This window comes from Zingiber officinale, chromosome 5A, assembly GCF_018446385.1.
Source record: "Zingiber officinale cultivar Zhangliang chromosome 5A, Zo_v1.1, whole genome shotgun sequence".
NCBI lineage: Eukaryota > Viridiplantae > Streptophyta > Magnoliopsida > Zingiberales > Zingiberaceae > Zingiber > Zingiber officinale.
In genome coordinates this window covers 139,587,730-139,600,135 of record NC_055994.1, presented here as the reverse complement: position 1 = coordinate 139,600,135, position 12,406 = coordinate 139,587,730, and positions in this window count along the sequence as shown.

The window sequence follows — 12,406 nt, the reverse complement described above, 5'->3', positions numbered from 1 at the left end:
TGGGTTGGGCCCGCTGGCGGCTGTTTATTTGGTGTCGTGTTGGATTCTCTGGTAGGATTTGACGTGTAAATTTCTCAGGCCGGACAGCTAGCTAGCTCCAACGAAAAGAGAGGTTAAGCGAATTAAGCAGATCAGAATGAATTAAGTGAGATGAACGAGGCAAAGGAGAAGATTGCATGAACTAGTTGATGGAGTGAAAGCGAAAGATGAAAGGAACGAGAGGATATATCAACTAATTGTCATCAATATCATGTAGAAATTTGATATTAGATCAGATGGAAAACTTTCTAATTGACCTGTTTAGTCTATAAGCAATTATTAGTATTCACATTTTCGGGTTGACCTGTTTGGTCTATTAATAGAAATAATTTATTCACTAACAAATCAGATCTGACTTGCTAGTCAAATTAACCATTAGTCAATTTGATCATCGACTCTGATTAACTCTGAAGTCCATTTACTTATAACTTTTATAAATTTCTCCTTACAATTATAAACCTAAAAAACAATTTTATATTGAGTCTCATCATACCATTATCTATATTGTCTATTTACTATTGATCTCATCCGGAAGCTAAGTCAGAGGGACCGTCGGATGAGGTGATGAGAATTTTGACCGAGTCGCGACATCCCGGAGGGGGGGGGGGTATGCTGAGATGACTTCTATGTTGACAAAGTTTTCGAAAGTCCTCTGGTCAACGCTACTTGCAGCCAGCGACCGGGTCCCCCCGGTCCCTAGTACCCCGAGGCTCGAGGCGAATTCAACGAATATATGAGTACAAGAATAAGCCATAAAATAATGAAATATACATAGAATATGAACGGAGAACGTACCCTGGCCAGGGGGCGCCCTCGGATGGGACGCGGCTCGAGTTGTCGCGACCCGGAAGAGTAGATGACTCTGATCAGGCTAGATCTGACGGTGAGGAGCCGAATGTAGCACGACATTGGAAGACGACATGCAGTCCGGGATAAGACATCGGCACGCAGGCCGGGAGGTTCTAACGGCACGTAGGCCGGGACACGAAATCAGCACCGACCAGGAAACGAGATTGACACGCAGGCCGGGAGGTACTAGCGGCACGTAGGCCGGGAGGTACTAGCGGCACGCAGGCCGGGACACGAGATCGGCACGCAGGCCGGGATACGAGATCGGTATGTAGGCCGAGAAACGAGATTGGTACGCAGGCCAAGACATGAGATGGACACATAAGTCGAGATATAGCACACAACCATACCAAAACATATCAAAGACGGAGCGCGATCAAATCAAAGCCCCCGGCAGCAAGAGCTAGGAGGCTGGAACACATGGGAATCGGGACACGGTTAGATCGGCTACAACGGCGGCAGGAGCCAGATTTGTGCTAGAGGCGGTGGAGCCAAATTGATGTAGGGAACAACTGTAACGAACGTAAGGGAAAAGTGGCCGTAGCGATGGACTGCAGTGCCGGCAGCGGCTCCGACATCTACGGCTGCAGCGGGAAGAAAGGAAAAGGACAGTGGGCTGACAGCATATGGTAGCTGCCTAGCCAGGAAGGCTATGACACATGGAGGTTGCTGCCGGCGAGAAAGGAAGCGGCAGCGGCGTGCATCTAGCGGCAACGTCACGAGGAGGGAGAGAAGAGCGCCGGTGACGAGGGAGGAGAGGAGGCAGCGAGGCCGGTGGCTGGTGGCGAGGGTGCGAGGAGAACCGAGGACCGGCGGTTGTGCTGGCCGCGGGAAGAGAGGAGGAGGAGGTGGTCGTCGCCGGTGTCGCGGGGAGAAGGAAGAAAAGGAGCGGTCGTGTGAAGAGTTGGCGGCCGGCGAGGAGCATGGGAGGGAAGAAGAAGCCCCTCCCTCTCGTTTCTGTTGACGGCGGCGCAGATCCGGGAAAGAGGGAGAGAAGGTAAGAGTTGTAGGCCGGCGGTCGGCGTCGGCGTCGATGTCGACAAGGAGCCGGAGATGGAGGAAGGAAGCCACCCTCCTTTTGGTCTCTGTTGGCGGTGGCAGAAGCACCCACAAACCAGCCCCCCCTTTTTGCTTGCGGCGTGAACAGTGCCCTAATAGGGCTGCTACAGTAAATTGACCAAAATGCCCTCCCCCTCTCCCATTAATCACTCCTCTGCCCTTGATACCTATTCACATCACAAGTCTCCCCCTCAAGTCTAGTCGAAGGAGGCGCAAGTCCGACTGACTAGACCCAGCCAAACGAAAAACAGAATCGCTACTGAATGCAGAGTTAAATCGCAGGACCTGTCATATAACGTCGAACGAGTAGCTGTGGCAATGCTGAGCAGGTACCTCCAATAGTATCAAGCGACGAGAAATAATGCGAAGCACATGCCCAGCAAGCGATCGATCGGATGCTGAGTGAGACCGAGTGAAATCGGGAAGATGCTTGAGTGATACTGAGAAGAGTGATCAGGCGATTACGCAAATGACAAATAAAAAACACAAGTGCCAACTGAGTGATGAATGCGGGGCAAAGCGATGAGTGAGATACGAGCAAAAATGCTGACCAGGTAATAGGGAGATTGCCGAGCGGGCCAAAAAAATGATGGGCAAGCGGTGTCAAGCGTGCGACCGAGAAAATGTCGACCGAGCGAGAGTAAATCACGACTGAGCAATCGCATAATGCAGACCTGGCGATCGAAAAATGCTGATCAGGCAATCCGAAAATGCCGAATGGGTCGAAAGATGATGGACGAGAGGTGTCAAACGCGTGACCGAGAAAATGTTGTCCGAGCGATAGTAAATCGCGACCGAGCAATCGCCTAATGCAGACCTGGCGATCGAAAAATGCTGACCAGGCAATCAGAAAATACGGAACGGGTCGAAAGATGATGGACGAGCGGTGTCAAGCGAACGACCGAGAAAATGTCGTCCGAGTGACAGTAAATCACGACCAGGCAATAAAGAGAGTGATGGATGAGCCAAGCCGTGAGCGCTCCCGAAAAAATACCAATCGAGCGACGATAAATCGCAACCGGGCAAATAGGGAGAAGGATGAACTAGCAAAATCGTGTGCGTAACCATGAAAGTGCTGATCGAGCGACCGCAAAGCGCGACCGGGCAAATAGGGAGAAGGATGAACTAGCAAAACCGTGCACGTAACCGGGAAAGTGCTGACCGAGCGACCGCAAAGCACGACCGGGCAATAAAGAGAATGATGGACACATAAAGTCGTGAGCACGACCGAGCGAGTGCAGACCGAGCGATGATAAATCACGATCGGACAATAAAGAGGATGATGGACGCGCGAAGTCGTGAGCGCGACCGAGTGAGTGCGGACCAAGCGATGATAAATCACGACCGGACAATAAAGAGAATGATGGGCGCGTGAAGTCGTGAGCGCGACCGAGCGAGCGTGGTCCGAGCTATGATAAATCACGATCGGGCAAATAGAGAAAATGATGGACGTGTGATGTCGTGAGCGCGACCGAGAAGGTGCTGGCCGAGCGACCATAAATCGCGATCGGGCAATAAAGAGACTGATGGACGCGCAAAACCGTGAGCGCGACCGAGCGAGTGCTGACCGAGCGACAGTAAGTCGCGACCTGGCAATCGAAAAATGTCGCTCCGGAAATAGAGAATGCCTACCGAGTAGAATAAGAACGGGCGCGCGATGCTGAGTGCACAACCAAGAAAGCCTTCAAGCGATAGGTCGATCAGCGTAAAGCGAGTAGCCGTGTGATACCAGTGAGTGGCCAAGCCAATGGCCAAGCAGCAACGATGAGCAAAATGTGAATGGCGAGTGTTAGGCAGAGCGGCGAGCAGAGCGAGTATGATGGGTGCCGGGCAGAGCGGTAAGTGAAGCAAGTGTGATGCGTGCCAGGCATAGCTGTAAGTGAGCAGTGAGTGCCGACCAAGCAACAGCGGTGAGCGAAAACGTGAACTGAGAGTGTCGGGTAGAGCGACAAGTGGATCAAGTGTGAAGTGTCAGGCAGAGCAGCAAGTGGGGTGAGTGTGATAAGTGATGGACAAAGCAGCGAGTGAGTGATGAGCGCCGACCGAGTGGTCGTTGGTCGTGAGAGTAGTGCTCACTTATAACTCGCACTGGGGCGAGAGTCTGGGACAGCCGACCGGGAAGATCATTGGGCGTGAGAGTCGTGCTCACTCATAACTGACACTGGGGCGAGAGTCTGGGACAACCGACCGGGAAGGTCGTTGGGCGTGAGAGCCGTTCTCACTTATAACTCGCACTGGGGCGAGAGTCTGGGACAGCATACCGGGAAGGTCGTTGGGTGTGAGAGTCGTCCTCACTTATAACTCGCACTGGGGCCAGAGTCTTGGATAATCGACCGGGAAGGTCATTGGGCGTGAGAGTCGTGCTCACTTATAACCCGCACTAGGGCGAGAGTCTGGGACAGCCAACCGAGAAGGTCGTTGGGTGTGAAAGCGGTGCTCACTTATAACTCGCACTGGGGCGAGAGTCTGGGACAACTGACCGGGAAGGTCGTTGGGCGTGAGAGACGTGCTCACTTATAACTCGCACTGAGGCAAGAGTCTGGGACATCCGACTGGGAAGGTCGTTGGGCGTGAGAGTCATGCTCACTTATAACTCGCACTGAGGCGAGAGTCTGGGACAACCGACCGGGAAGGTCGTTGGGCGTGAGAGTCTTGCTCACTTATAACTCGCACTGGGGCGAGAGTTTGGAGGCGTGAGAGCAGTGCTCACTTATAACTCGCACTGGGGCGAGAGTCTGGGACAACCGACCTGGAAGGTCGTTGGGCGTGAGAGTCGTGCTCACTTATAACTCGCACTGGGGAGAGAGTCTGGGACAACCGACCAGGAAGGTCGTTGGGCGTGAGAGCCGTGCTCACTTATAACTCGCACTGGGGCGAGAGTCTGGGACAGCCGACCGAGAGGTGTTCTGGAGGCCTGCCCAAGAAATGCTCTGGAGGTCTGACCAAGAAATGTTCTGGAGATCTGACCAGGAGTTGATCTGGAGGTCTAACCAAGAAGTAATCTAGAGACCTGACCAGGAAACAATCTGGAGGCCTGACTAGGAAACAATTTGAAGGTCGGATCAAGAATTGATCTGGAGACCTGATCAGGAATTAGTCTGGAAGCTCGACCGAGAGTTGGTCTGGAAGCTCGACCGAGAGATCGTTAGCGATACTCTGATCCGAGATTGGTGGTGATACTCCGATCCGAGATCGGTGGTGATACTCCGATCCGAGATCGGTGATGATACTCTGGTTTGAGACCAGTGGCGATAACTCGACCCCGACCGGAGGAGGATAAGCCTTGAAGCCCATAGCAATATGAGAGGATAGAGCCTTTATCATACCTGAAGGCGAAGTGATGTTAATCGGCTGGCTCGAATCCCAAATGCCCATACAGTTAGTAAGAGAAATAGTGTCGATCCCTTGACTCCCAAATGTCCATAGAGTCAGGGAGAAGAATAATTTGAGCTCCGACCGTCAAAGGGAGTGAAACCCATAGCCATATAAGGGAGAAGAGTCCATAGCAATAGAAGCAGAGCACCGCGGGTGAAGGGAGCAGAGCCTGTAGACGTAAAAAGCACGCAAAACAGGTGGAGAACACAGAGCATATAGTAATAATAGAGTGAAGTGCGTATAGTAGTAAAAGAATGCAGAACCCCATAGTGAAGGGTGCAGAGCCGGTAGTGCAGAGCCAGTAGTAGTAAGAGGATGCAGAGCCCTATGGCGAAGGGTGCAGAGCCTATAATACACCTGATCGGGGAGTTAGGCCCCTAATCCCTGATTAGAGAGTAAGACCCCCAGCCCGTAATCAAAGAGCGAGGCCCTTAGATCCTGATCGGGAAGTCGTACTGCGAGTCAATGATCGGGGAGATGTGTCCCTAGTGCATGAGCGGGGAGCTGTATCCCAAGTGTATGAGCAGAGAGCTGTGTCCCAAGTGTATGAGCGGGGAGCTAGGCCCCTAGTGTCCGATCAAAAATTGAAGACCCTAGTCTTTGATCAAGGAACTAGGATCTTACTCTCTTATCAGGGTAGTATAGCAGATCCTATAACCGTAAAAAGATAGCAGAGCCCATAGCATACCTGATCGAGGAGTCGCGCCAACCGATTGAGGGTTGGTCTTGATTCCTTGACTCCCGAATACCCGTGGAGTCAAGGAAAAACATAACAGAAAAACTAACCTGTCAGCCAGCTGAAGCTCCACTCGATCCCTCGACTCCCGAATACCGGTGGAGTGAGGATAGAAGATAATATGTCTGTCGAGATCCTCCGGGACTGTGATAATGGCAGAGAACCTCTCGACATCGTCCATCTTCACGTTCCAGAATAGGTAAGTGTGTTCCCACAGACGACGCCAAATTTGATCCCGTCCGGAAGCTGAGTCATACGGACCGTCGGGTGAGGTGGTGAGAATGTTGACCGAGTCGCGACGTCCCAAAGGGGGGGGGGTATGTTGAGATAGCTTCTCTATTGACCAAGTCTTCGGAAGTCCTCTGGTCAACGCTACCTGTAGCCAGCGACCGGGTCCCCCCGGTCCCTGGTACCCCGAGGCTCGAGGCAGATCCAACGAATATATGAGTACAAGACTAAGCCATAAAATAATGAAATATGCATAGAATATGAACGGATTGTTGGGACCGATTATGTAGCTAGAGGGGGAGGGGGTGAATAGCTCGTCGCGTTCCTCGTTTCTTGTTTCTTCAATGATATACAACGGAAATACAAGAAACATACAACGCTAACACAAAGGATTTACTTGGTATCTACCTCAAGATGAGGTGACTAATCCAAGGATTCACATACTCACGCACCCTCCACTATAAAAACACTCATTTACGGTAACTACCGAAGGCGGAGAAGCCCTATAAGTTCACACTATAAGAAGAAAGGGAAAGGGAACAAAATACAAGCAAAAGCTTACAAGTTTGCACAAGAAAAACCCTAACCCTAGATTTCTTCTTCTACTGTAGATCCACCTCTTGACTTGGAAATGCCTCCAAGAACCCTCAAGATCTGGCGGTGAGGACTTTGTGGAGTTGCTGTGAAGATCGCTGAAGAGAAGAATCGAAGCCGTGAAAGTTCTTGCAAGAGAACAGCTCGCCAGTAGCTAAATACGACGCCAACGGTCGGATCCCAATCGATTGGATTGCTCCCAATCGATTAGGGAGGCTTTGGATCGATCGACTGATCGATCCAAAGCGTCTCTGTGCTCTCAGGAATTGCCTGGATCGATCAGCCCAGAGGGGCGCCCTCGGATGGGACGCGACTCGAGTTATCGCGACCCGGAAGAGTAGATGACTCTGATCAGGCTGGATCTAACGGTGAGGAGCCGAACGCAGTACGACATTGGAAGATGACATGCAATCCGGGATAAGACATCGGCACGTAGGCCGGGAGGTTCTAACGGCACGCAGACCGGGACACGAAATCAGCACCGACCAGGAAACGAGATTGGCACCCATGCCAGGAGGTACTAGCGACACGCAGGTCGGGACACGAGATCGACACGCAGGTGGGGATATGAGATCGGTACGTAGGCCGGGAAACGAGATTGGTACGCATGCCAAGACATGAGATGGACACATAAGTCGAGATATAGCACACAACCAGACCAAAACATATCAAAGACGGAGAGCTATCAAATCAAAGCCCCGGGCAGCGAGAGCTAGGAGGCTGGAACACATGGGAATCGGGACACGGTTAGATCGGCTATAACGGCGGCATGAGCCAGATATGTGCTAGAGGCGGTGGAGCCAAATTGATGTAGGGAACGACTGTAATGAACGTAGGGGAAAAGTGGCCGTAGAGATGGACTGCAGTGCCGACAGTGGCTCCGACATCTACGGCTACAGCGGGAAGAAAGGAATAGGACAGTGGGCTGACAGCATGTGGTAGCTGCCTGGCCGGGAAGGCTACCACACATGGAGGTTGCTGCCGGCGAGAAAGGAAGCGGCAACGGCGTGCATCTAGCGACAACGTCACGAGGAGGAGGGAGAGAAGAGCGCCGGCGACGAGGGAGGAGAGGAGGCAGCGAGGCCGGTGGCGAGGGTGAGAGGAGAACCGAGGACCGACGGCTATGCTGGCCGCGGGAAGAGAGGAGGAGTAGGCGGTCGTCGCCGGTGTCGCGAGGAGAAGGAAGAAAAGGAGCGCTCGTGTGAAGAGCCGGCGGCCGGCGCCGGCGAGGAGCATGGGAGGGAAGAAGAAGCCCCTCCCTCTCGTTTCTGTTGACGGCGGCGCAGATCCGGGAAAGAGGGAGAGAAGAGTAGAGTTGTAGGCCGGCGGTCGGCATCAGCGTCGATGTCGGCGAGGAGCCGGAGATGGAGGAAGGAAGCCACCCTCCTTTTGGTCTCTGTTGGCGGCGGCAGAAGCACCCACGAACCCGCCCCCCCTCCCCCCCCCTTGCTTGCGGCGTGAACAATGCCCTAATAGGGTTGCTACAATAAATTGACCAAAATGCCCTCCTTCTCTCCCGTTAATCACTTCTCTGCCCTTGATACCTATCCACATCAACTATCTTTATTTATAATATTTATTTATATACTACCAAAAATCTGTAGTTATAATATATATATCAATTAATTTGTTAATATGATTGGGCCCATACCCACTAATTCTTTTATCTTTTTTAATTATTCTGAACCCTGCATCCAATTTTGGATACTGTGTTTTGGGTTTACAAAATCTATATCACTTGTAATGCTATTAGGTTTACAAAACCCAATTTCTTAGATTTTGTAAATCCAGCATTACAGTCACCCTCAAATCTCGACTTACCAAGAGAGCTTGTCTCTATGACTTTCCTTTCTAAAAGATCTCACCTTTGGAACTCTCTACCGAGATGCCTTGTCTTTGAATTTTCTTTTCGAATATGTCACTATAACAAATCCTATTAGCGATAGATATATAATTCTGTTGCCCTAACAGTCGTTAATAAATAAAAAATCATAGTTAATCTGAAAAAATGTGATGGTATTTAATTTCTATAGTTAAATAATAATGGAATTTAATTTTCGTTGTTAAATAGTGACGAAAATATAATTCCATTGCTAAATTTAGCGATATTCAATCTCTAGAGATCAAAATTAGGTTTTGATTCCCAGCCAAAATTCCCTCTCTCTCGATCTGATTTTCCCCTCTCCGATCTTCGACAATCTCTTTTCTCCTCTCCGATGCCTCTCCACTTCGATTTTCAACAAGCGGTACGCTCTTCTCCCCTAAACCCTCTCCTCCCCTTCCCGTTGCGGTCGCGAGCTTGGCTGACCACTACCTCGAGGCCACGAGCTTGGTTAGCCGCGACCTCGCAGTTAATGGCTTGGCTTGTCGCAAGATTGATCAACCACGTGCTTGCTTGGTCGACCATGCTGTGAGTTAGCTCTGCCGACTATGCACTTGGTCAGCTGCAACCTCACTTAAGCCCGACCAAGTGCTTAGTCGGTTGCGGCCTCACCAAGCAATGTTGTATCTCTTATTTGTATTTAAAAAGATAGATCCGCTACCTTAACGACCCCCCTAGAGCCGGTCCCACGGATATGGAGGGAGGTTCATGCAGGCATACAGTGTTGGTGCAAGCTGCACCATAATCAAACCTGAGTTTTGATGTTGTCAAAGGTTCAAGTTAAGTCTTTTTATGATCTAACAAGTTGACTGAGTGTGCATGATGTTTTCTCAACCGGGAAAGTCCTAGCTGGAGGCTAGGCGGAGAAATCTTAGCAGGTCGTGGAACCCAGGTGCAAGTCCAAGTGGGTCGAGGCTTGGCAGAGTGATCGAGAGGTCTGGAGGACCTAAAATCGAAGGAAAAGTCCCAGGGAGCCGATCAAGGCTGAGTGAAAAGTCCAAACTAGATCTGGAGGATCAAAGTTTGACAGGTAGGTTGAGGTAAACAAACTGGAGGAGCGGCAGTGAGGTCGGGTTCCCGAAGGGAACAACCTTCGGTCACTGATCCAACTAAAGAAACCGGGAAGGTTTCCAAGTTGAGATCAAGAACAGTTCTACTGTTCTTTTTATTTCTCATTATTATACTATTGTGCTAATATCTGTGTTGCAGGTTGTTTTGGTCTAACATCTGTGTTGCAGGTTAAGATGGATCGGTCGACCGACCAGAGGATCGGTCGACCGAACCAAGTAAGATCAGCACATAAGTCAATTCAGATCAGAACTGAGCCAGAATCGGATCAAAGCCTGATCGGTCGACCGAACAGTAAGATCGGTCGACCGAACATAGTGACTCAACAAAGCCAGCTTGTCAGCACCGATCAGCAAGGAAAGGAAAGAAGGGCTGATCGGTCGACCGAACCCATGGATAGGTGGACCGATCCAATCAACATTAAAGCTGCATTAAATCAAGATCACGGCAGATTCTGACGAACAAGGAAAAGCTTGTTCGGTCGACCGAAAAAGGGGTTCGGTTGACCGAACCATTAAAGGCCAGTAAATGCAAAAGATCGAGCCAGCTTCGAACTTCAGCCAGGAAGGAAGGGAGCGGGTTCGGTCGACCGAACAGAGGGATCGGTCGACCGAACCTCCAGTACACCTATAAATTCAGACTCGAAGACAGAGGCCAGAATAACAACTATTCTGATCAATTCTGGTGCTACTCTGCAAAGTTGCTCATGCAACAAAGCTCCATCAACACTACAAGCTACTTCGCCAAATAGTACCGACCGAGCTTCGTCTTTCAATTACTTGTCGGTATATTTAATTTTAGCTTGCATTGTAATTTCATTTAAGCAAGATAGTAGGGTGTTACTATCTTTCTCCATTGTACGATTCACTTCTTTCCGAGGACTTCGGAAAGAAGGATTTTAGTGCTTTGCCCATGGTGCAGTCAAGGACTGCGGGCCTTCGAGTAGGAGTCGAGCCAGGCTCCGAATGAAGTAAATACATTGTCTCTTTTTCTTATTTCCGCTGCACGACTTTGGTTTCAAAATACGAAAAGATTAGTTTTAAAAAGAGCGATATTCACCCCCCCCCCCCCTCTTTCGCTTCAAACGATCTATCAATTGGTATCAGAGCCGGTTAGTTCTGAAATTTCTTAACTGATTTTCAAAGCATTTTTAAAACCTTTTCTTTTCTGTTAGAAATATTTTTTTCTCTTTTCAAGCACTATTAATCCCAAGACGAATGTCTTGGAAATATTTTTCTTAATTTTTTCTTGCAAGGATGATGAACTCATATCAAGAAGGCTATAGTACAGTCCGACCTCCACTATTCAAAGGAGAGAATTTCAGTTACTGGAAGAATAGGATGGAGTGCTACTTAAAGTCTGACATTGAGCTCTGGTTCACAGTTTTGAAAGGCTATACTCCCCCAATGAAGGACGGAACAACCCTAGAACCAGAAGAATGGACTCCTCAGATGGTCAAGAAGGCACAACTGAACTACAAAGCTGTAACGACCCGACCCTTTGGCCTCTTGGGCGGCCCTTGTGGCGGCCCAACTGGCGGCCCTTATGTCGTCGCACTCACTAGGACTTTCCACCCCTGGCAGTGGATTTTTGCCTCCCCCAGGATTCGAACTCTAAACCTCCAGACTTAAGTATTAGAGTTTATGAATCCTGGTAACCAAGTGAGATGATCTCACTTGGTTACCAGGATTCATAAACTCTAATACTTAAGCCTGGAGGTTTAGAGTTCGAATCCTGGGGGAGGCAAAAATCCACTGCCAAGGGTGGAAAGTCCTAGTGAGTAACGACACGGCCAAAGGATCGTCAGTCGACGACATGAGAGGTCGCCAAATGGGCCGACGAACTAAGGGCCGCCAGTTGGGCCGCCACAAGGGCCGCCCAAGAGGCCAAAGGGCCGGGTTGCTACAAAAGCAATCAATACCATTCAGTGCGGACTCACGATGGAGGAGTTGAATAGAGTTGGTCCCTACGACAACGCCAAAGATTTGTGGGAATTGATAGTCAAACTACACGAAGGAACGGACGACTCAAAGGTAAACAAACGAGATCTACTTTTAAACAATTTGCTAAATATAAAAATGTTTCCTGGAGAGACGGCCTCGCAACTACACGCCCGACTGAAGGACATCCTCAATGGTCTTCACCTGATCAGACACAATCTCAAAAATCGTGACACAATAAGGTACGCTTTGAACGCCTTTCCGAGGAATGCTTTGTGGGCATCAATTGTAGATGTTTACAAAGTTTCTAAGGATCTTTCAATTCTTAAGTTAGATGAGTTATTCTGTGAATTAGAACTACACGAGCAATCTAACATGAGCCATGGCGAGAAAAGTGTTGCTTTGTATGCAGGGCCGAGCAAGGAGACAAAATCAAAAATGAAGATCGAGTTAGAAAGCGAATCAGACCCTGACTCAACCAATGAAGAAGAATTAGTCAACATGGTCCGAAGACTATTGACTAAGAAGAAGTTTAGAAGAAGCTCCAAAAAGACTCCACCAAACCAGATCCAAAACAAATCAGAAATGATTTGTTATGGATGCAACAAGAAGGGACATTTCAAAAATGAATGCCCA